The sequence below is a fragment of the Heterocephalus glaber genome, unplaced genomic scaffold (genome assembly GCF_053883595.1).
Source record: "Heterocephalus glaber isolate CG9 unplaced genomic scaffold, H.glaber_assembly_v1.0 deba00001504, whole genome shotgun sequence".
NCBI classification, from domain to species: Eukaryota; Metazoa; Chordata; class Mammalia; order Rodentia; family Bathyergidae; genus Heterocephalus; species Heterocephalus glaber.
This window is the reverse complement of record NW_028258324.1, coordinates 45,115,024-45,141,384: the sequence shown is the minus strand read 5'-3', so window position 1 is coordinate 45,141,384 and position 26,361 is coordinate 45,115,024. Positions and strand designations below refer to the sequence as shown.

At 33.9% G+C, this 26,361-nt stretch overlaps 1 protein-coding gene across 16 annotated transcripts in view; it reads right to left on the bottom strand.

Annotated features, from left to right (window-relative positions):
• Positions 1-26,361, bottom strand: part of LOC101724814 (EGF-like and EMI domain-containing protein 1) — a 634,038-nt gene that overhangs the window by 472,880 nt on the left and 134,797 nt on the right. The window contains exon 1 of one of the 16 annotated variants that reach the window (XM_087186973.1): positions 13,380-24,889. The exons of 13 other annotated variants lie outside the window; for them this stretch is intronic. The gene's annotated coding sequence lies outside the window, so the exon portion shown is untranslated. Of the gene's footprint in view, positions 1-13,379; positions 24,890-26,361 lie in introns of those variants that run through there. 2 more of the 16 variants (XM_087186966.1, XM_087186967.1) reach the window with 2 other exon arrangements.

The window sequence follows — 26,361 nt, the reverse complement described above, 5'->3', positions numbered from 1 at the left end:
TAAATAACAGAACAGAAAGATGTGTTTCGCAGGAATAGTTCCAATAAGACTGAACAAAATTAATAAAATTTGAAAATAAAACAAACATAGCACTACATGTATTGGTCAGCTTTCATATTGCTGGGACAAAATCCTTCCACCACATCTTAAAGGAGGAGAGGTGTATTTAAAGGAAGAGAGGTGTAGTTTCAGAGATTTCAGTCCATAGGCAGCTGGCTCCATCTCCAACTCATGGTAGAAGAGCATGGTAGAGCAAACCTGCCTACTTCACGTTGGATAGAAGCAGAGCACAAGAGAAGACCAACAGAGAAGGAAAGGGCCAGAAAATAGACACAGTACCTGTGATCACACCTCAAGGACTCCACTCAGGCACACCAAGAACAGGACTTTAGTAATCTTCTAGGCAGCTCTAAGCCTATCAAGCTGACGATCATGCTTAAACATAACATAAACCTATAAACTTCCAGATGAGACTTCTGAATTCTAAGAAGAAATAAAAGACCCTAAAAGCTTCCAAAGAAAATAAACCAACCCTAAAACCTCTCAGAGAAAATGAAGCAATCATATACAATGAAACAAGGAACTCTGCATACCTGATATTACATACCTCATTTTCATCAGCATCCTGTTTGCAAGAAAACAAACAAACAAACAAACAAAAATCATGATTTTCAAATCTTAAAGGTCATTGACAGTGAATTTAAATTTCCATACCCCATCAAATGGATATTGGGGAAAACAGAAATGTTGTACAAATGAAAGTAAATAAAACATTTTCATGCAATTATTTTATTTGAAAAATCTACTGAACCAGATTTTCCACCAAAACAAAAAGAACTACAAGTGTAATGAGAACACAGGGTGTAAGAAAGAGACAGCTGAGGGGGAAAATGAAGAAGGTACAAAATGAAAAAGAGTATCAATTACAGATAAGATAGAGTATCAATTGCCTGGAAGAGGATTCCTTGGAACAATAAAGTTATGGAGATTAAAAATATAACTTTTGCAGGGATCCAATAATATTGTGGATTTATAGTGATATATATATACACAATCATAAGTTTTTAATGTTTGCTTGTTTTTTAGTTTTTTAGAATAATATATAGCAAAATATATATAAAATATTGTTATAAAAGACAATTTAATATTATAAAAGTCAACAATTGGGAAAATTACATAAAATGGATGATGAGAGAGAAGTGGAAAAGTAATGAAACCTATGAGTCCTTTTCTAGGAATGATGATAAACAATATCATATATTATACACACATACATATATATGAATATTGTCAAGAAACATAAAAAAATTGAAAATATACAAGTTTGCAAAGATTGGTAGGAAGCTTAGGGTTTTTAAACCAATCATTTTTCATAAAGGAAGCCTATCAGTACATTTTGAAATTGATAAAAGTACACAGGTTTGAAGATTCTAATGACTGTCAAAGTAACTAAAAAATACAAATAGCAATAGTTGTCTGTAGATTTTTTTCTTAAATTTTTTACTCCTCAAAAAATGTTGAAATTTTTAATCATATGTAGGCAAATGCATATGTATGTTTTCAAGATTTCTTATTTTACTCTATCCTTCTTGAAGAGTATTATTTAAATTTTTGTTTAATTAATATGAGAAAAGTAGCATCACATTTTTGTATAATTTTATTTTATTTTATTTTTTTCCACATTAAATTTATTGGTACATTTTAGGTATAAAATACAGTTACATACATCATTGGGATCTTGTACCACTACATGAGTATCTTGGTTCTTATTTTTTTCCCTTTCCCCTGCCCTCCCTTCACCCACTTCACCCTTCCTTATTTGCAAAGACTTTGTTTCCATTTTTTTTCTTTTCTCATATTTTTTCTTTTCCCTTTCCCCTACCCCTCCCACTTCCCCTGCTTCTTTAGACCTTTTCTTCCTATTACATAATATCAATTATACACTTTTAAATTTCAAGATCTACGAGACATTACCACAGATTTTACAGAATTTAAAAGGATATAGAAAGCATATTACAAAAATCTGTTTTGAAATAAATTTGACAACTTTTAAGAAGTACCTTGGAAGAAAAATTATTGAAACTAACTCTGAAGGAAATATAAAATTGGAATAGCACCTATTAAAGAAAGTATATTCCTAGCTTGAAAATCTACCTATATGACAACAGCAGGCTCAGATACATTTTAACTGATAAATTATATCAAAAATTTAAAGCAGAGAAAAGAAGGAACACTTCTCCCCTCATTTTAGGAAATCAACACTGTGCTAATACTAAAGCTGGATAAAGAAAATAGAAGAAAAATGTATGAACATAGATAGAAATTTGTTTAACAAAACAAACTATTAGAAGTCAGAACTGGCAGTAGGTAGAAAGTGGTTTTGTTATAGGGATGGCAGTGTTGGTTCAGCATTGGAAGATCCACCCCCCAAAGTCATCATTTTAACAGAGGAAAGGAAAAAGCCATATGACACTGTCACTAGTTGGAGAAAAAGTATTGGACTAAATTCTACAGCTGTTCATGGTAAGAGCTATCAGGAGACTAGAAGTAGAACAGAACCTTCTCAACAGATTAAAGACATGTACTCCATACTTCCAGTGAGAACACCTTATATGAATGGAGAAGATACAATGCTTTCTCCTTAAGGTGGGGAACAAGAGCAGATATGCTTACTCTTTATCTGTCCATTAAACTTTGAAACCTAGGCCCCACCAAGATAGTCTGGCAATAAAATGACACAATTAGGATAGGATTGGCAAGGTAGAAGCAAAATCTTTATATGTAGATGAAATGATCATCTACAGAGAAAATACTAAGAAATCTCTAGGAGCCCCTAGAACTTGTATTTGAATTTAGCAGGATTAGAAAACACAAGGTATATATAAAAATTAAGGTCTGTGTATACTTGCTATAAATGAAGAATTGGATATTGAAATTTAAAAGTTATGTAGGAGTACAAAGGACCTAGAAAAGTTAAAAAAAAAAAAAAGCAGTGTTGGAAGACGTTTAGTACCTAATTTTAAGACTTCTTCTAAAGCTACAGTAATCAAGGCAGTGTTGGTATAAGGAAAGACATATACATCATTTGAATAAAACAGAGAATCTACAAATAGAACCACACATATATGGTCCACTGAGTTTTGAAAGATTATTTAACATGAGCATTTCATAGAATATAAACTCAATTCAAGAGCCAATGAAGAGATAGTGTCTTCAGCAAACAGCACTAGAACACCTGGTATCCATATATAAAAAATTAACCTCAACCCTTTATTTCCATACATGAAAATAACTTGAAGGGATCTATGAACCTAAATAAGAAAGTCTAAAAGTATAAAACTTTGAGAAGAAATTATAAGGGAAAATGTTTATGAATTCAGGGTAGGCAAGAACTACCTAGGATACAGAAAACATGATGTATAAAAGGAAAAAATTGATAAATGAGATTCCATCAAAATTTAGAACTTTAAATGACAGCATTAAAATGAAAAGAAATCCTTAAACAGATCATATTTACAATGCATATAACCTATGACCAGAATATATAAAGAACTCTTACAGCTCATTAATAGACAACCCAATTAAAAAGTAGACATAAGAAGATGATAAATAGCCAGTATAGCACAAGGAAAGGTGTGCAACTCTAGAATCAGAAAAATACTAATCAGTACAATAATAAAATTGAATTATACACTCACTTGGGAGATGAAGTTAAAAGTCTTAAAAGCCTTGTCATGGCTTTTTCTTTTGGTTGGATTCTCCCCCTTTGCGTTTAATTTGTCATGCCCAATGGATTCATTCTGCTGGGTTTCCTGGGGTTGTGATCCTCATTGTCTTTTCCTAGGGTATTGTCTAAAATTTTTTGGAATGCTGGTTTGGTATTCATGAAGTTCCTGAGGTGCTCTTTATCATGAAAGTATCTCATTTCTCCATCCATTTTGAAAGATAGTTTTGCAGGGTACATCAATCTGGGTTGGAGGCTGGTTTCCTTTAGAGCTTGAAATACATTACTCCAAGCTCTTCTTGCCTTGAGGGTTTGCATTGAGAAGTCTGCTGTGATTCTGATGGGCTTTCCTTTGTATGTGATTTGTTTCTTTTCTCTCACTGTTTGTAAAATTTTGTTCTTCTGTTGGATTTCTGGAATCCTATTATATGCCTATGTGTAGATTTTTTTTGATCAAGGCTACCTGGAGTCCTATATGCCTCACTTATCTGTATGTCAAGTTCTTTTCCCCTCCTTGGGAAGTTTTCTGCCATCACTTCTGTGAACAGTTTTTTATGTCATCTGCACTCTCTACTGTTTCTTCATTGACTCCAATCAGTCTTATGTTATTCTTCTTTGCATCGTCTAGCAGCTACTGGATTGATTTCTCATGTTCCCTTACAATTTTAAAGCAATTTTTCTTTTCCTTCTCACTAATTGCAAACTTATCTTCTATATGTGAAATTCTATCCTCAAATTGGTTCATTCTGCTGTGCAGACTTTTGATGGAGTTTTTAATCTCCTGGAAATCTGTTTGCATCTGTTTTATGGATTCCATTTGTTTCCTATGTTGGGATTCCATCATGTTCCTCAGATCCTCTATTTTTTTATCTGTATCCTCTCTAGATTTATTAATCATGTCTTGCACCATGAGCACAATCTTTGCTGTTATCTGAGTAATTATTTCTGATTTCATTTTTTCCAGATCCTCTTTTGTTTCCAGTTCAGGGAGTCCAGGTGGTTGAGTATCAGATTGTTGCATCTCATTTCCCTTTAGGTTTGCTGTAGGGGATCCGGAAGTCTGTTTTTGAGGCTTGTTTACATGTCTTCTCATTTCCACGGTGTGCAGGGGTGTGCTTCTGGAGCCCGTGCGGCTCAGCTTTTCTGCCCTAGGAGCGTGGGTTTGCGGTGGGCAGGGGAGCTTCCTTCTGGGTGCTGGGACCGGCTCACCTTCTCTGCCCTAGGAGCTTGGGATGGTGGCAGGTTAGCTTCCTTCCGGGTGCTGGGACCAGCTCACCTTCCCTCTGTGTAATTTTAAATATTTGTATTTGCACTTTGAATTTCATTTGTTAAATATTTGTGCTATGAGTTCATATTGATTTACTTTTATTCATTTGAAAGAGCTCTTCATATATTACACAATCTAACCTCTGCTCATCTTATTTGTGGCAAACATAGTGCCTGATTCTTCATTTATCTTGTAATATTATTTCCAGGGTATTTTTTAATTTGAGCAATTTTTTCTTTAATACTAAGCTTTTATATTTATAGCTTTCATAGACCTTAAACTTTCAAGTATTACATATTGATATTTTAAAAATGCTTTCTCTATACTTGAATGTATATTTTTCATAGCAAGTAATTAAGAGTGATTGTTAAAACACTTCATGGAACAGACTTCTGATGAAATACCTAGAGTTGCAGAGGACACAGAAGCCACAGCTCTTTCAGTGACATTATATTTAGACATACTTCCACTCAAAATTACAATTCTCTTAGGCAAAGTATCTGTGAATGATGAAGGTGTGAGGCATTTCCTGCAGAACCTCTGAGTATCTGAGGACTCCAAGTTGTTTATTCAAGCAGGACCACTATTTATGTCAGGATATTGAACTTCCTAATCTCACTCTACATGTTGCTCTTTTTACTCTTTTCACTCTCAGGAGGAACAGTGGAGTCCCACACAGCGATGAGCGGCAAGGATGGAGTAGGAGAAAAGCCTTCAACTATAGGATATGGGAGGTGCCTAGCATAAGGGGTTTTATAGCTCACAGAACACTTGGATGCCTCAACCTATAATGACTAAGGCTCCTATGGCTTAGTTCTAAAATGTCTCACAAAAGTCTCAAGTGTTTGGAGGTAAGGTAAGGCCTACTTGGAGACAAGTCACTGAGGGCATGACCTGAAAGAGTAAATGCTTGGCCTTAGTTCTTCCCTTCATTCTGTGTTCCTGCCCACTGTGGGGTGAACAGTTTTCTTGACCAGGCCCTTCTATCATAACTTTTCTGCATGGAGCCAGTCAACCATGGATTGAATTCTCTCAAAACCATGAGCCATAAATAAACTTCACCTCTGTTAAGTTGTAGGTGTCAGGCATTTTGTTCTGGTGACAACAAAATGACTAATATAGAAAATTAATACCAGGAGTGGGGTTGTGGCTGTGACTCTACCTGATCATGTGATTTGTAAAAGGAATTTGGAAAAATTTGGAGATGTTGGCTGTAAGAGACCTAGAATTCTCTAAGATGAGCATGATGAGTGATTCTGATTGGATCTCTGAAGACCAGAATGCTGACCAGAATGCAGATAGTAAAGGCCATTCTCATGAGGTTCTAGATGAAAATGAAAATTGTACTGGAAACTGCACTACAGGCTACGCATGTTCCATTCTGGCAAATAATATGTCTACATTTTGTCCATGTCCTAAGACTTTGTATAAGGCTGAATTGAAGTGTGGTGGACTAAACAATCTAATAAAGGAAATTTCAAGGCCTTCCATGTTGTGTCATGGGTACTGCTGGTTGCTTTCAGCCAGATTTATAGTGGGAATCAGGAGCACAGAGCAGAGATGAAAAATGTAGAAAATTTTGCTAGTTGCCAGAAAGGAAGTGTCTCTAAAGTTGGAATGAGGAATATGGCTGCTGAAAAGATTAGCATTAAAAAGAAATCAAGTACTGTACATGAAGAAAATAGGAAGAATGATTTGGTGGCATCTCAGGAAATGGCCAGAGCCTTCCTTTACTGGTTCGGGGGTGTAAACGGGTAAATATTAGGAAGGACTGCTTTGAGAAGAGAGGCTCAGGGTGTCTTGATCATTTAAGGTTTCACAGGGAAGTGTTTCCCCATGTTCAAGGATCCAGCACACTTTAAATGCTGCAGCTATGGTCCAAGGTGTACAAACTACTGCTCAAGCCAGGTGTAGCCTTTGGTTTCACCCAAATGGTGCTGGTTTTTCATGTGTGTAGAAAAGAATTGTGGGCTTGGGAAACTTCTACCCATATTTCAAAAGAAGCCTGAGAGGCCAGAAAATGTGTTCCTGAGAATCACATGCTTGAAGCTGTGAAAGTGAAGGCAAATGTAGAGTTGACACCCCAGAAAGTTGGAGATGCAACAAAAATAGACTATCTCATGAGGAAAGATACTTTCATTGAGAGGAGCCAGCCTAAGAGAAAGATTATGTGGGCTGCAATCAGCAATATTGGGTCAGCTCAAGTCCTTTGAAACTCACATCTCACCACAAGCTGTCCAGGTGCTAAACACAGAGCTACAAGATTTAAATATTTGCCTTGCTGGCTTTTGGTCTCAGCTTTGGTCTGATTCCTTTGTTTTCTACTGTTCCTCCCTTTTAGAATGGGAATTTTTACCCTGTGACATTGTATGTTGAAAGTATTTAATTTTCTTTTTTATTTTTACAGGCACTCACTAGAGTTTGCCTTGAGTCTCTGAGGACACTTTGGACTTGGACTTTTCAGCAATGCTGGAACTGTTTTACTTTGGTGACTCTTAGAAATATATTAGAAGCATTTTTATAGTAAGATGGACATGAGTCTTTTGGGGATCAAAGGCAAAAATATCATGGTTTGGATTTAAACTGTCCTGTAAAAGTCTCAAGTGTTTGGTGGGGCCTGGTCAGAGTGGTAGGTAAGTGGGGTTATGACTTAAAAGGGAGTATTAATGACCCTGGCTCCTCTCTTTGCTCTTTGCTTCCTAGACATGTTGTGAGCAGGTATTCTTTGCCATGCCCTTCTACCATGCTATTCCTGCTTGGAACCAGCCAACCATGAACTGAATGGCATGAAAACAGTTAAAGTGTGGGTGTCAGGTAGTTTGTGCCAGAGACAGGAAAATGAGTATTACAGAGCCAGAAATCCCAACTTACCCTCTCTCCCTACACTGCACAAAACAGGTACTGGCACAAAGGTTTGAAGGCAGAGCCATCAGCCTCTGAGAGTGGAATAATAAAAGGACAACTGTGGATAAGGGAAAGGAGATGTTCATCTTAATTTGCTCAATCCTCAACACAAAGGCAGCCTCCAAGAGTCTCAGAGCTTGTGGAAGATCTGAAAAGTCCTCTAAATTTCCCTGACTCGGGCCTGGGAATTTAGCTCAGTGGTTCTGCTGCCTGCCTCGCAAGCGCAAGGTTCAGAGTTTGATCCCTGGTACCAAAAAAACAAAGAACAAAAATAAATAAATAAATAAATAAATTTCCCTGACCCAAGAGGATAGTTCAGAAACGCCGTCAAGAATTTCTTTTTTTTGTTTTCATTTTAGAAAGAGGAGACTCTCCTCCTAAAATAAGTGGCCCTTTTAGTGCACTTGGGATGTTTACATTTCAAATACATTTTTAAATTAGCAGTGTTAACTAACCTAGAAAAATTTTATTATATCTGATAATGATTTTCCTATTAGGAAACTCTTTTTAAACCTGACATATAGGTTAAATCTTCATACATGTTCTTGGTAATTTTCTAACAACTTATTTATTTATTTATTTATTTATTTATCTGCTTTTACTTTTCTGTTTAGTTCATGCGGCATTAATTTTCTTACTAGTGTATGCAAATATAGTATTACTTGATTTTCTTCACACACAAATGAATTTTCATAACATTTTATGTTAAACAATGTATATTTTTCTCTTGTGGTTCACAGCATTCTAATTATGATGATAATTTTATATTAGTATAGAAAGGATTAGAAAGCTTTATTCACAAAATACAGAGACACACATACATACACACCCTTCCCCGGATCAAGATATCTAAGAAGCCAAATAATTTGTCAGAATATTCTTAGGTTAGTTGAAATCAGAATGAAAGATGATCAATGTTCTTAAGGACATTTCATCAAGACTTTGGTAAAAGATAAAATAACTTCACATGAAAGCACAACAGATCTTCATTTTTACTGGAATGAGTTTGTCACATAGCCAATGTTTGCCTTCTTAGTATAAAAATGGATGCCCATTATAGTTTTCATCTCTTGACGAATTTCCTCAAGTTTAATTGTGTCAGTGTTACTGTCACAATATTCTATGGGGTTTTTCTGCTCATTAGATTAGGCAACACCCGATCACCTAGTGTCACTTTATTGAGCATCTTTTTCTTTTTCCCAGTACTGGGGATTGTACCCAGGGCTTTCACAGTCCATCATCACCAGCACCTTTTTATTATGTATTTTATATCATTTTGAGGCAAGGTCTTGCTAAGTCATTAAATTATGCAGGCTAGGTGTGAATTTAGGATCTGGCTGTCCAGCCTCCAAACAGAATGAATTCTGGCTAGAATTTTATTAATTTGTTTTATTTTATTGGGATTTATATAAGTGTACGATATTGTTTTTAATTGATAGTATTAAATCTTTTCAGAATGTATTCCATTGATTAGAAGTTTAAATGATTGTTTAAATTTTCAAAATAATGAGCACTCTAATTTTTATCAACTGCAACAGAATTTTCTTCTTAAAATTTAATAGATTTATTCAAAATGGCCTACATTTTAAAATATTAGTAGTGGGTATTAACCTATGTAGCATCCTCAGACTTAGTGCTGTTAATGTTAACACCATTCCTAATGTTAGACAATTTTTGCTTCTTAAAATAATTTTTTAATTTAGAATAACTTTAATAAATTATTGTGAATGATGGTATTGGAACTACTGAATTTTTTTTCTTTGACAATATTTTACTTGGGATCTCTGCCTTTGTTTCTCAAACAAGTAATGAGTACTTCCAGGTTTTAAAACACCATAAAAAAATTCCTGTAACAGTAGCATGTAATATGCATGTTTGTGAATGCATGTGTATCTATACGTGTGTGTATGTGTTGTGTGGTACCTCAATTAACAGGAAAAACACATGAGGTGATTGCAAGATTGTTTCAGCAGGTCAGTCATGCCATCAGGGATCCAAACTCTTTTCAGCTATCTCTTACATCATTTTTCACTAAAGGCAAAGGCTTTCATTTTTTTTTTCCTCTTGATACCTTATATTTGTAAAATGGTTGCTAACACTCCAGTCAATATCATGAAGCCTTGCTCTTCTATCTGACCCTTATATTAAGAATTTTCAGAATTTCTCTTAAGTTCCATTGTCCAGAACCAAATCAATCAGACATATCCAAGTTCTAAGGAGGGTTGGTAATGTAAGTGACTAGAAAACAGAAATTTGATTGTTATCCTTAAATTAGCACAATGATAATTAACCATCTTGGGTTGGATGCTCACAAAGAAAATAAAGATTTTATTAGCAAGGAAAGGGGTAGATTGGAGATGGTTCAAAGATAAATTTAATATATCTGCAATCATAATTTTTTTCATATACACAGCCTTTTTGTATTAAATTTATTGTATTCAGTAATCAAACATAATGCTAGTTTTGTAACATTTGGATATGAAATATTCCAAATTTTCCATGCCCTCCAAAGGATATAAATTTTTAGTATTGGAAAAATATTTTTTTCTGTAAAAATTGTCATTACGTTTTAGTCCAATTGCCTTCCTAAATCATTTGATGAATATTTATGGTATCAAAGAATGTACCCAGTACAATTTTATATTTGAAGGAATTTTGTAAATCATTGCCTCTCCATTTTTAAGAAGGATGGTCTTTGAAATTTACAAATTTCAATTTTATGAAGATTCTTTTATCATGGTCAATTTTTCCTACTTGTGTTACTTTATTATACCCACTTTTTTTGGCAGAAAAAACCAGTCAATTCTTCTAAAACATTTATTTTTGTCAATTTTGGTTGCATTCTTAACAGTGTTGACCACATCAATTTTTCTGTTTTAGCTTCAATGAGATTGTAATCTTTCCTTTAAATCAAAGAAAACTAAATTCTTCCTGGAAAAATTTTTGTCTGAAATAAAAATAGCCTTTTAATTCTTTCTATTTGTAATGCCTAGATATTGTTCCAATCATTTATTCTTTTAAAATTCTCTGTCCTTGACAAGTAGGACTTTAGTTTTTAATCAAATGTGAAAATCTTACATGCTCACTGAAGAGACTTTTAATTGACACAGTTATTGTATGTGGCATCCTACTGTACAGCTTCTTACCACTTTACAATACTTACAGTGATTTATATCTTTTAATATCTTATACTCTCCAGTGATATGCATCATGTACAGAGTATCCCAGTTGTACAGATCCCAACTGTCAATAACCAAAACCAAACAAACAATATCAAAAAACATTATAGCCTTTTTCTCCCCACCATGTAAGATAAGGAAATTAGCCATATTATAGTATTCATTATACTCTGCCTTATATTTTCAGATCTTCAGTTAATGTAATCAAAGACCTCAATAGATTTTTAATTAAATGACTACATTGTCCATAATTATTTAGAAATTCTCCTGTTACTGAATTTTACTACCAAATGTAAAATGATCAGTATCATTCAGTTTACTGTTGAACTATCTCAAATTTACCTCCTTTCTTTGTACACATTTCCTCATTTTTAACATCTCAGTTTTTAGTCATTTCACATGGCAAAAGTACTGCTAACAGTATTAATTTTTCAAAAAGGAATTTTTCTTAATCTTTTCAATTTGAAATTTTTAATAATGAATAGCTTGACATACATATCTTTTCACAAATCTTGTGAATTGCATGGAGTCCTATCCAATTTAATTTGTTTTTATCTCTTTACTTGTTAAAAGACATTCCAAGTTGTTTCTCATATTTCAGCACAGATTGATCGTAGGTCTTGCCATTTAATAATTTTAGTTGTTTTCCCCGTATGTCCTAGTGGTAATTATTAATAGAAACTCAGGAATTGCTATTATCATTTTACCCTGATCTTGACTATCAGCTTCTTACCTGAAAATCAATCTTTTTGCTGATATATGATATTATATTTTTCTTTTAAAAATAAGTCTCAGGTCCAGAGGGGAAGGGACAGTGGGAGGGGAAGAGGAAAGGAAATAAGAGAAAGGAATAAATATGAGAAAAGGAAAAAACAGAAACAAAGTCTTTGAAAACAGGGAGGAGTGGAGGGGTTGAAGGGAGGGCAGGAGAATGGGGAAAAAAATAAGAACCAAGATACATCATGTAAAGGTACAAATTCCCAACAACAAATGTCATCATATTGTATACCTAAAATGTACCAATAAACTTAATGAATAAAAAAAATTAAGTCTCCAGAAAAAAGAAGAAAGTAATGTAGAGGAAAAAAAAAGAAATACCAAGAACGGGGTTCTAACTTTATGTGAATTTGGATTGCGGTTCAGCTGCATAAAAAAAGTAAAGTGCATGAGAGATGTATGTGTGTTAGGAGGGTGGCTGGGGAGGACCCTGTAGAGAGCATTTTGTTGGCCTGGACAACATTCCAGCTCAGCAGCCTACACTAGAGCAAATGGAAGTTTCTAAAAGAGCTCTCTCTTGCTCTTACCCTTGCAGTCCAAATTTCAACCTTCATTCCTTCAAAGCTCTGCTTAGTAAGTGCAGTCATAAAAACAAGTACAATTTATCCTATACTCATTGCAAAAGTTAATTCAAACTTACTTGGTCACTAATAGAAACTCAGTGTCTTTCTCCTGTGTCTGATAGAGCCTAAGCCTGCTGATTGCTAAGGTCTCCTTAATAAATTTTCCTAAGCTGTATGGATAGTGAGATAACATATTTGGGAGAATTAAAATGTTAATTATGTGTACAGGTTAGTAAATACGCTCAGTGACTTGAACTGATTCATTAGATGAGCTTAAATTATTATTACAAGGGTGAATGTCAACCATTCATGATACATTACCCTCATCATAAAATAACCAAATTCAACCATGTTCTCTCCAAAAATTAATGACCACTATAAAATTATTTTCATTTACCTTAAATAATTCCAGAAGAGATCTCCTGACACTCTAAGCATTCCCCAAAATACCTGTGTCCACTGCTTTTCCACCCAAGAAACTGAAGAAAATCTTCAGATAATAACAAAGGATTGGAGGTCAGACACTTTAAGTATTTGACCAAGGTCATACACCCAAGTAGTGGCAGAAAAATTCAAAATAAGTGTTCCTGTTATCAAAACCTGTTTTCTTTCGGTTATGATTTCATCACCTTTCAATAAATAAAAATAGCTAACATTTATTAAGAATTCACCTTATTACTCATTTAACATATTTACTTCTTATAATCACACTTCCAGATAGATTTAATTTTTCCCATTTTACCAAGAAGAAATTGAGCCTTAAAAAGTTATAAGTGTACTATATAAACAACTCCTTGAGAGAATAAAAAATATTAGCTGAGGTAGTAAGCATGAAATCTGTCTTAAAATATCTTTAATGAACAGTGTTATTGTTTAGAGTTTGGGATACAAACAATTGAGTCAGAATTCTTATTTCAGAAAGCAAAAAATCCAGAAAGCTCTCCCAGTCAGGAGGACATGCTTACGTGGACTTTTCTGATGTGTCTTGCTCATTTGGCAGTCAGTAGGAACACAACTAATTCAGCACTCCCATTTATAAATACCGTAAATCACTCCTCTCTGTGGCTATCTTCTCAGCTGCCCTCAGCATTTTGGGAGGAGGAAGATCCCAGTGAGCCAGTTACCGTTTTGCTCAGGGCTAAGTACAAGCTTTTTATAGCCCTAACGGCTTGTCCACCGCCTGAGATGTGTGCCAACTTTACTCGTGTGAAACACAAACAACTCCCATGATTCAATTACAGAGCAGCCCCTAAAATAGAAGACAAGATTAAAGTCATACTATTATGGTGAGTAAATCAGTGAGCAACGACCATATCTTTTACTGGGTATGAGGGAAAATAATGGCATTAATCTAACTAAAGAGTAGAATATGTTCATTTATTCTAAAAGGTATATGTTCCAGGTTATAGCTTTCTATCTTGGAAAGCTGTAAGTATGATGCTGATTGTTGAATCCATACATATCAGTTATTGAGTCCTACATTTTCAAGTGTGTTTCAGGTTAATGAGATATGAGGTCAGCCTTACCCAACATCTATTCACCTCTTAATTACTAAGTTTGATTTCAGCTGACCTGGAAGAAAGAAAATAATCCCCTTCCATTTTAGCTGGGCAGAAGCAAATTATTATTCTGTCAAAAATCCTACACATGCATTTATTAATCTTATGTTGTATTCAATCTCATTTCCAAAATAGGTCACTAGCTCCGCCACCACTGAGAACTAATCTAAACAAAGCCATAGAATCTATGTTATTGCCACTAACTCTATGCAGAGGCAGCAATTATACACCTCTCATAACATATTTTATGGATACAATCTCTGTATCTTAAACCCTTTTAATGATAGAACACTTAAGAGAATGAGAAATTAATATAATATCAAGATTCTGAATTTACCAGCCTGCACCTGAACTTCCTGAAGTTATGACAGTGGATTGGTATCTTCACCTCCTGATTCATTGATAGATACGAAAACAATTATAAAGCAATCCTTCCCTACCCACAGATTTCTTGTGAGCAAAAGACACTATGTGGTGCATACCTAAAATATAAACAGAAATTTGTAGTACATAAAAATTGGAACTAAACATTCAACAGGAAGTGAATGACCCTTGTTAATATACTATATGTCTAATACAGATTACACATATTAAGCAAGTATCACTAAACTGAATACAGGTAATGATACATTATTTTTAAAGGATACAATATATGAGTTTTTTAAATGTATTTTTTAAATTCTGAAAAAACACACAATAGTGTTAACAGTAATGATCAGTTAGATAGTAACTTAATGTCTGATTTAAAACAAATTTTCTTACTTTTCAAAAATAAGTAATGTATATATTGGTTTAACTGTAAAAGTATTTAAAATGTTGTATAATTCTTTGTACACTATCATATACTGTCAAACATACTACTTAATAATATTTGAATAAAAATTTTAAAAAATCGGGCTGGGGATTTAGCTCAGTGGTTCTACCACCTGCCTCACAAGCTCAAGGTCCCGAGTTCTATCCCCAGTACCCTCCCCAAAAAATTTTTTTAAAAATCTATTTTCTATTAATGTAGCAGTTTAGCTCATTTCTACACAGAAGCTCAAGTTTCTTAAAACATAAGATGAAACAAAGTGTTATTATTCTAATAATGCAATTTAGGATCTCAAGACACTAATAGATGGGAAGTGTAAGGTAGGTGTAATATAAAATAAAACCCTAGTTAACATAATTAACTGGTATATTAGCATGTAATTCTGGTGGTAAAATAAGAGCATTCAAAATAAAATGTAACAAGTTTATTTAAGCAAATGTGGTAGTCTAGATGATATAACTAGTACTATTTGTCAGAGGCCTGTTTTCTTAAAAATATTTCACATTCCAAAGAAATCTTCACTAGCTAATAATTAGTTTAAGAATTTAAAGAGTTCAAACTCACTGAAAAAGATTAGTAATAACTTAAGATTCTACGCAAGCACAAGGACCCGAGTTCAATCCCTGGTACCAAAAAAAAAAAAAAAAAAAAGAATTTAAGATTAAGTAATTATTCCAAATACATTAAAATAATGTTACAAAATAATATTTCTGTAAAAGATGTACATCAAAATTTTGGGTTAACAGATGAAAAATTTAAAAATTAATTAATGTTAGGAGACTAATCAAATTTAATGTATTTTAATATTTGTTCAATTAGCTAGTACTCATAATGGAAATCAGAGAGTAGGAGTGTGAGAGATGATTCTTGACCTCATTTTAAGAATTTGACTTATTCATATAATTATAATCTAATTTTCTTATAATAAATATTTAAAATGTCACAGCTACATCACAAGGAAAATTATGAAACACATTACATGGAGAAACATGATTTTTCAGTACATGTATATACTGTTTAATGTTCAAATCAGGTTAAACAGTATCTATCTCCTCATTTAACATGGCTTTATAGTGAAAACATTCAAAATCCTTTCTTCTAGTTCTCCTTAAATGTACAGTACATTAGTGTTATCTATAGTCACGCTACTATGCAAATGCACATGACAAAGAGAACGGACTTCAAGAAAGGAAAACAGCATGCCACATTCTGATTGCTCCATTTCTATACAAGCCTGGCACTAATGACAAAATAATAAAAATAATTCGCCCCCACCAATCCAAATAGGTACAACAGAAAGTGCACATGAAAATCCAATCGTGGCAATTTGACCAAAACAAAGACAAGTTTCCCTATGGTATATCTCTCACCACATCAGGTTGCAAAACTGAATAATAAACTCTTCCATCTATTAGAAAAGACACACATTGATTGTTTTGACTGGACAGGAGGAATCTCTGCTACAGCTACAATGTAGTATAACTCACAGCTAGGAATGTGCTCAGGAGCCTCATTATTTAATTAAGGGTAGGAATTACAAGAGCATTAAATGCACTGAAGCAGTACAATTTGCAAGGGCTCCAAATTTATGGTTTTCATTAATTAACATAAAGTAGTGTAGGCAAGTGAAATCAAGTGATCTGCTCGGCTATTAGAATTTTGAGAGTTAATTAATATAACAGTACAGATCATTGAGCTCAGAAATTATGAGTAACATATAGAATTTTAAAGAGTATCATGATGTTTTATAATTACAAGCTACTCCTCTCCTTCAAATTGTCTTCTTTTGAAGCTTAGTTACTTAATTCAAGATCAGATATGGCTAAATCCACATAAAGAAAAAAAAATTAAAAATTTGTGAATTCAATTTTGCAAACACTTATAACAAATTATTTGCATATTTACTTAATCAGCTGTGGTGATTATCGACCATTAGTGAGCCATTAATAAATAAAACTGTTTGCATTTCACAAGTGTGTCTGAATGTTAGACTCCTTAAATTTCTCATGAGGAAAAGAAACAAAGCAATGTTTCCCATGACCATAGCTTAAAACATAGTTGAGCAAATTTTCATTTCAAGGGGAATTGGAGGCTGTGCGAATTGCCAGGTCTTCCATTATAAACATTCTGAATTACCTGTGCTCTTCCCAGGGTTGCTCCTTAATTTCAGAACTCTAGAGTATTGTAGGCTATTGTTCCTCTTCATCTACGTGAAAAGCTTGTAAATCAAAGTCAACTGCTGCCATTCCCATCCAAATTTAATTTCTTAAGAAGCAGACATGCTCCATAACCTGAATAGCATTTTCTATGATGTCTTTATAGATTCCTATTATATTTTAGTACCTTCTAAATTACAGGAGAAAAACATTTTCACTTATAGTCAAAATATCAACGACCTAAATTTTCCCTGGTCTAAGCATAGCTTTATGTATTTATTTCAGAAGTATAATAATCATCTACTGGGTCCTTAAAATTTCTCCAATACTGCTTTACATAGATTGTCTTTTTATTGTGTTAAAGGATCTTGAAGGGTTGGTTTTCATTTTATAATAACGGAAGCTGAGGATTTAGCTCAGTGGTTCCAGCGCCTGCATTGCAAGCACAAGGTCCTGAGTTCAATCCCCGATACCAAAAAATAAAAGTAAATAAAAAAGGAAGCTGAAGGAAACTCTGATGGCCTGAATAGTCATCTCCTAAAATTCATATGTTGAAGTCCTAATCCCCAATACCTTCAAGCATGATCACATTTTGAAATAGGGGATTTAAAGAAACAGTAAGGTAAAGTGAGGTTGTGTGGCCTGGACTTAATCCAATAATCCAATATGACTTGTGTCCTTACTAAAAAAAAAAGAAAGAAAAAGAAATTAGGATACACACAACGCATACAACAAGGTGAACACACGAAAACGGCCACATGAGGGCTGGAGATTTAGCTCAGTGGTTTTGCTGCCTGCCTCGCAAGTGTAAGGATCCCAGTTCGAGCCCTGGTACCAAAAAAAAAAAAAAGAAAAGAAAAGAAAACAGCCACATGAAAGAGAGGCCTTAGAGTAAACCAAACCTACCAACCTCTTGATTATGAACTTCTAGCCTCCAGAACTGTGAGAAAATAAATATTTGTTGCTTGACCATCCTGTCTATGGTATCTTGTTACGGCAGCTCAAGCAAAATAACATCAAAACAATAATGTTGATACAACAACCCTAATTCCAGTGGCTGAGTATTTCCCTTAGTCTGGCTAATCACAATCTCTAACATGTAAGATATCCAGAAAATGAGTGGGCAAAGAGGTAAATTTATCCCAGCCTGGTCAAAACAGAAGCTCTTTTTCACTATTCCAGTTATTTTTAAGAAAAAGGGAAAAAGTTGTCAAGAAAAACTTATGTAATACCAGAATATTAAAACAAATGAATAATCTTATTTGAATGAAATGAGTAAATATCAGGAACTCATTTCCTTATCTCCTGAGACACTGGCGTCTGAAGTATTATAGACAGCTGAGTTAGGTAGAAATATTATAGGAAATCAGATAAGGCTAGGTCTTGGAGAAAGTCAGCACAAAAGTGAACCATACCACATCTGAGGCCAGAGACACATTTGTTGGAGACCAGGCCTCAAAATAAAGACAAGTTGATTGGACCTGTAAACTGCCTCAAAGGACAAACACTGGGCCTGATAAAGTTTAGTCATCAGCCACCCGGTGGGTGACCAGAGACCTCTGGACCCACCATTTCCTAGGAGAAATCTTTGTTCTTTCCATCCACGCTTATTACATTACGTGTTTCCCAACTGACCACTATTACCTAAGTGACTACACTGTAACATTATTGTTTGATAATTGGCTGTTGCCCATGTTGTTCCACATGGGTTTTGCTCTATTACACTCCTCCATACAGTTGAGTCCCAGCTACCCACTTGGGTTCCTTCCTGCAACTCAGAAGCTATCCTATCAATAAATATCTCCCTACTCTTAACCTCTGTTGTTCCTAGAATTCATTCTTCGATTTTTAGAGAACAAGAACTCGGCTTATCAGACAGCTAACAGGTTGGGAGATATAATATTTCATATTTCATTTCCAGTATTTCCTGTATCAGAAGCACCACACTGGACTTTTTGCCATGCTAAAGCTAAAGAGGAACCCAGCTGAGAAATCCTTGCGGGAGATAATTGTGCTGGTCCTTTTAGGGAAGCACCTCACATTCTATTCCATTGCATGGCTGTATCCATTTACTTTACACCTTGGTAAACTTTAGGGTCTTTTTTCAAGATATAGTTATAACAAATAAAACTGCTATGAACATTCAAATAAAAATATCTGTCATGGTTCAGTTGTCCCGAGTAAATCCTCAGGAGAGAAACAGTTTAGTGATGTGGTAGTTAAGTGTTTTAGTTTTGAGGGAACTGCCAACTGTTTGTAAAGTGGTTGTATCATTTTTACATTTTACCTGAATAGTATGAAAGTTCCAATCTATCCACATTTTTCCATATAGCCTTTTAAATTGTAGACATTCTAGTAGCTATGTAGTTATATTTCCTTGTGGTTTCAATTTGCATTTCTCAAATGACTGATCATGTTGAACATTTTTTCACGTACTTATTTGCCATCTGTATATCTTTTGGGGGAATGTGTCTTTAAACTTTTTGCCAACTTTTAAAATTGAGCTGTTTTCTTACTGAATTTTGATAGTCCCTTATGTATCCAGGATATATATACTCTACCTGATGTGGGATTTTTTGAAGTATTCTCCGATATTGTGGCTCTCTTAATTTTCTTAACAATGTATCTCAAAGAACACAGGTTTTAAAACTGATGAAATCTAATTTATCAATTTGGCTTTTTAAAGGATTGTACTTTTGGTAAAATATCCAAAATAGGTTAGCCTAAGCCAAGATGACAAAGTTATCTTATGTGTCTGTCAAGAAAATTTATATTTTTTTGTTTTATACTTAGATCCATGATCCATTTTTAATTTTTTGTTCTGTTGTTTTTTTTATTGCATATGCATATCCAATAATTTCAGTACCATTTGAAGAGAAAAAATGAAAACTATCCCTTACCCACTGAATTGGATTTGCAGCTTTGTAGGCAATCATCTGTCTGTGTATATATATATGGGCCTATTTCTGGGCTCTCCTCTTCTGTTCCATTGATATATTTGTCTATCCTTATGCCAATACCATACTGTATGATTATTGTAGATTCATAAGTCTTGATATCAGGTAATGTTAATTCTCTAACTTGTCTTCTACTTCAATGTTATTTTGGCTACTTTGGGTCCTTTACATAAATAATTTTCTATATAATTTGCAAAACGGGAGTGAATTTCCACCAAAAGAAAAAAAATCCTGCTAGGACTATAATTAAGATTACATTGACTCAATAGATTGAAGTTAATTGACATTTAACACTATTGTGACAACAGACAATAAACAGGACTTATCACACTTTTATTCAATCATCAATTTTTGTAGCAATATTTTACAATTTTATGTATTATTTTGGTATATATTTTTCTTGCCTTTCTGTTTTGTGTGGTTTTGTTTGGTTTTATTCTTAGTGCTAGAGATTGAACCTAGGGTTTTGCATATACCAGGCAAGTACTCGACCACTGAGTTATACTCCCAGTCCTGTTCTTCCCAATTTTTGTCAGATTTATATCAAAATATTCCATACTTGTTCATTATATTGTATAAATAGTATTAATTTGTTAGTTTTAACATTATATGATTTGTTGCTAGTGTTTAGAAATATATTTAATTTTGAATATTTATATCTTGCAAACTTGGTACATTTATTAATATCATTTTTCATAGATTTTTATCAGATTTCTTATATAGACAATAAGGCCATTTGCAAATGAGAAATGTCTTACTTCTTTTCCAATGATAGCACTTTTAATTTATTTTTCTTGCCTAACTTTACTGGCTGGACCCTTTCACATGTTGTTGAATAGAAGTGGTCAGAGTGAACATTCCTACATTCTTCACATTATCTAGAAAGCATACTATTTTCTTACCATTAATTATTTATTAGCAGTAAATTTTTTTCAGTGCCCTTTATCAGGCTGAGGACATTCTATTCTATTCTATGCTGTTCCAAGATATTTTTTTTCTTTTGCTTTGCTTTTGTAGTACTGGGGATTGAATCCAGAGCCTTGCCCGTGTTAGACAAACACTCTATCACTAAACTATACCCTCAGTCCTCAGAGTTTTTAATCAAAGGAATAATGGATCTGTCAAATGCTATTATGCATCTATTAAAATTATTAAATGTCTTCTTTTTCAGTTTGTTAATTTGTTAGATTGTTATTGCACTATATTACATTCCTGAGATAAATGCCACCTGTTCATTATCTTTTTTATATATGGTTGAACTAGATTTTCTAAAACTTTTGTTCAGAAGCTTTACTTCAAAATTCATGGGATATCTTGCTCTATACTTTTATTTCTCTTACAACTTTCTCTCTGTTTTTAGTACCAGGACAATGTTGTACACAAAGAAGGAACTAGAAAGTTTTAAATTCTATCAATGAGTTTGTATAGCACTGATACTATCTCCTCTCACATGTTTGGTAGTATTCATCAGAGATGCCCTAAAGTCTGGAGTTTGTTGTTTTTGATTTAGGTTTTGTTTTGTTTTGTTTTGTTTGAGATCTGGAACTACAAATATGATTTATGTATAAGCATTTGGCCATTCAGGTTATTAGTTTCTTATTAAGCAAACATTAATAATTTGTGCCTTTTGATGAATATGCCCATTACATCAAATTGCTCAATTTCTTAACATGAAGTTATTCATATATTCTTCCCCTTTTTGTTCTTTAAATATTTATAGAATCTAAGGTGATGTTACCTCTGCTATATCTAATTTATATCTTCTTTGTTTTTCCTTATCATTCTGGCTAGGGGTTTTAAAATTTTATTGATCTTGTCAAAGAACCAGTTTTAGTTTCACTGATTTTCTCTACTGCTTTTTCTGTTTTCTATTTTATGGGTTTCCTCTCTGATCTTCAGTGTTTCCTTCATCCTGCTTAATTAGGGTTTAATTTGCATTTACATTTTTACATTTTTAAGGTAGAACCTGAGGGCATTGATTTGAGACCTATCTTCATTTCTAATATACACATTTGGTGCTAAAAATTTTACCCTAAGTACTGCTATAATAGCATCTCACAAATTTTCATCATACTGTGTATATATTTGCATTTAATTCAAACTACTTTTTACTTCCCCTTTTGATTTCTTGTTTGAACAATGGATTGTTCATGTATAAATATTTGAGGAATTTTCAAATATCACTCTTCTTTTACTTACTTTACATTAAGTTTCATTATAGTCAGAGAATATTTATATGGCTTGCATGTTTTCAATTTATTGATGGTCTATTTTTTTTCTTGAGATAGGTTCTTGCTTTGTAGTTCAGGATTGCCTTGAACTCACCATATAGTCCAAGTTGGCCTTGAACTCATAGTGATCCTCCTGCTTCAGCCTCCTGAATGCTAGACTTATAGGCATGCACCACCATGCCCGACCTTGATTATAGTTTTGAGTAACTGAGAAAGTTTGGTTATTTGGTAACGGTTTGATGCTTTGGGTCATCTTTTTTTTCTAATTCTTTTGTTGGTACATTTCAGGTATACAATACGTTTACATTTATCACTGGGTGCCTGTACCTGTACATGATGTATCTTGGTTCTTATTTTTTTCCCCATTACCTGTGCACCCTTCAACCCCTCCACCCTTCCCTATTTACATAGATTTTGTTTCCATTTACTTTCTTTTCTCATAATTTTTCCTTTCCCTTCTTCCCTTTCCACTTCCCCTCCCACCACCCCTACACCTTTGGACCTTTTCCTATTTCAAATTATCAATTATTCATTTTAATCATTTTAATCCTTATTTACACTTTCAGTTTCTCACACTAGAGAAATTATTCAGTATTTACACATGTGCATCCTATTTATTTCACTTAAGAGTATGGATTTAATATGCATCCATTTAGCTATAAATGTCTCTAGTTTCTCATTCTTTATGGCTGAATAGTACTCCATTTTATTTTAAAAAACCACATCTTCTTTATCCAGTTTCCAGTTGATGGGCACTTGGGCTGTTTCCAAGCTTTAGCTATTACAAACTGTGCCGCTATAAATATGGGTGCACATATATCGCTGTGGTATGGTTCTTTTAATTCTTTGGGGAAGATACCCAGCAGGGGAATAGCTGGGTCAAATGGGACCTCTAGCCCTAGTTCTTTGAAGTATCTCCATATGGATTTCCAGAGTGGTTGCACCAGTCTGCACTCCCACCAACAATGCAGAAGGGTTCCTTTCTCCCCACAACCCCACCAGCATTTGTTATTGGTTCATTTGTTGATAGTAGCCATTCTTTCTGGGTTGAGGTGGAATCTCAGTGTAGTTTTCAGCTGCATCTCTCGAATGACCAGTGATGTTGAACATTTTTTCATATATTTATTTGGTGCTTTTACTTCATTGAGAAACATCTGTTCATTTCAGATGTCCATTTTTGAATTGGGTCTTTGAATTTGGGGGGTCTGATTTTTATGATTTATTAGACGGACTCAAAGCATTGCTTAGGGTTAATCATTTCCCACTATTAAGTATTCTACCCAATGACCCATTAATTATGATCTTTTGAGTCTGGCCAGTAGGAACATACTTTATTCTGTTAGCATCAAACACAGTTAAAGGAATCCAAGATGATTCTTTTGTCAATGACTTTGATGGTCATTCTTTGGTCTTAAGGAGGACCCTCTAGATTTCCAGCATTCTCTCACTGTGGGGTTGTCTTTCCCTTTCAGTGCTCTGTTGTTGCAACTCTAAACTGCTCAGTCTCCCTGAGCTCAGCTCTGTCTCAACTCAGGGAGGCTCACAGTCTGTGCCTGAGCTCATCTTCTCTGTACAACGGCCCAGAAACTCTCTTAAGGCTTTAAGCTGGGGCAACCATTTGTATCCTACCTCTCAGACATTCACAGACTCATGTCTCAAAAACTACTGTTTAATATATTTAATCTATTTTAATAGGGTTTTTTTTAGGTTGACTCCTAAATCAAGTTGCTGCTTCTCTCTTGTAACCAGAAGTAGAAGACATTTCCCAATTCTCATTTTAAAGTAATTTAAAATGTGTATGCTTCCTAGAAGAGTTGTGTATCATTTAATATGTGGATACCACTGAGTGCTTTTAATTTTGATAGATAAGATCAAGTAAGATAGGATTGGGTTTTTTTTGATGCTGGGAATCAAACTCAGGACCTTGCACTTGCGAAGCAGGCACCAGAACCACTGAGCTAAATCCCCGGCCCCTAAAATAGGATTTTTATGAGCATGAGGCATGCAGTCCCACAAAAAGCACTCAACTGAGAAAACCAGTGCTAAGCTTCATTACTAAGAAGAAACACCTCAAACAGTTAAACACTTAAAACTGGTTTTGTCAACTAAAAAAATAAAAAGATTAGCTGTTCATGGTGGCACATGTCAGTAATCCCACCAGTCAGAGACTGAAGCAGGAAAAGGTCCATGAGTCCAAGGCCACCTTGGATTACCTAGTGAGGCAAGGCCAGTCTGAACTACATAGTGAGACCCTGGCTCAAACAAACAAACAAACAAACAAACAGATTAGAGGTGATGATTAAATGTGCTTCTATCAAATTTAAAGACTTTATACTCCAAGAAATTGAAAAGAGAGAAGGAAAAGAATGGAAAAAGTGGAACAAGGGACAACTGGAGAAGAAAACATCTGAGCACCCAGGTTGCACAATTATACATCTTGCTTCAATGCATTATTAAAATCACATCCATGCTGCTTTTGCCATAGTCACAATTTATCAAAATTATGGTACCTGTTATAATCTAGGAGTATGCAATATTACCTTTCAGGGCCTTATAACCTTTCCACAGTTAATTTTTTCTCCTCAGCACAATGTCATGTCATCTCTTCAACCACCAAAAGAAAATGAAAGGACATTTTTGTAAAAAAAAAAAGAAAGAAAGAAATATATAAGCCTATAACTTTTCATAGAGAAAAGAAAGGATTTATCTAATTAATTTTCTATATATTAGTTCTAGCTTCTATATTATTATTTAAATGTATAGTGAAATACTTATAGAAACTCTTACAAAAACTAAATCTTGCTTTTTACTTCTGATATGTGCTTGGATTATCAAGAATTAGTGTTTTTTAAATGGTGTGTAATTGTTTATACATATATTGAAAAATTTTTGAGAATATAACATGGAAAAATACTGAATCACTGCATTTTTCATTTTTCCTTCTATCTAGAAAAATAAAAGAATTTTGGAATTTAGAACAAGAAAAAAGTTGATATTTCTTACCATTGTGAATATTTCTTTTTATTAGATAGTGATAGCAACGCATTCTATTTAATATATTTCTTCTTGCTCTTTGAAACTCAGAACCAGTATAACAGTTAATAGAAGAAAATATATGGCATTTGTGTCACACCTTGCTCCTATTCTAGATATCATTAATCAAGCACGACAGAATTTCCCAGTTGAACCCACTTGGACTTAAAATCTTTTTGATATTATATCCTAGTTATTTATGACCAATTGAGCAGGATTTGCAATTCACATGACATAAAATTCCTTTAACCAGCCTGCCCTATTTGCTCCTGTAAATGGTTTCTTAAATTTTTCTTATATCTATTTGTTAGTTTTATTGACATATCTTTTACCATTAAGTAATCAAATTATTTTCAGAAATTCAAAGATCACAAAGCTTTTATGACTGCCAGAGGTTTTTGAGTATAGTTGTGAATTTACAGGAAGTATTACCTGGAGATAATTAGTTTAAAAAAAAGGAGGTCCAAGCTCAAATGTAATAAAATTTAAAATCTCATTGTAAATAATTTTTGAAAATAAAAAAATAAGGATTAGGACTTTTCTGAAAGGCAAAACTACAAATTATGAAAATAGTGCACCTACCTCACAGGACTGTTACAGTGATGAAATAAAAAATTCCCCACTAGTACAGCCTGCAAGGAGTCACCAGGATTCATGGCCAAGGAGTTAAAACTACCTTTCCCTTCATTTTTGCAGCTGGATGTGGTCAAGGGACTAAGTACAAGTACCCAACAATAGCATATGAGCAAAAGTAATGTGTGTAACTTCCACTTTTGACAATTAAAAGGAAGAAAGCTATGATTAAGAGAAATGAAAGCAAGAATGAAGTTTCTTGGGTTGTACCAATGAAGCAATATAATGTAGGAAAACAGATAACAGCATGGAAAGAGTCATGACATTTGCCCAGAGCTTTACAATGAAAAAGTAAAGAACTTCTACTTTATTTTATTCCTGTCATTGTGACCCTTTGTCACACTGATATACCAGCTAAGTCTACATGTGAAGCTTGGAACAGTACTTGGCATATGGAACACTTTAAATAATTGATAACTATTGCTATTATTAACTTCTGACATTCAAAAACTCTCATAATCCATGATTTTTTTCTTTTTCAAAATGATAACTCTGCTAGACTTTTGATAATAATCCTGATAGTGGTTCAAATAGTTCTCCATTATTGCCTCTGTGGATTTTATGAAA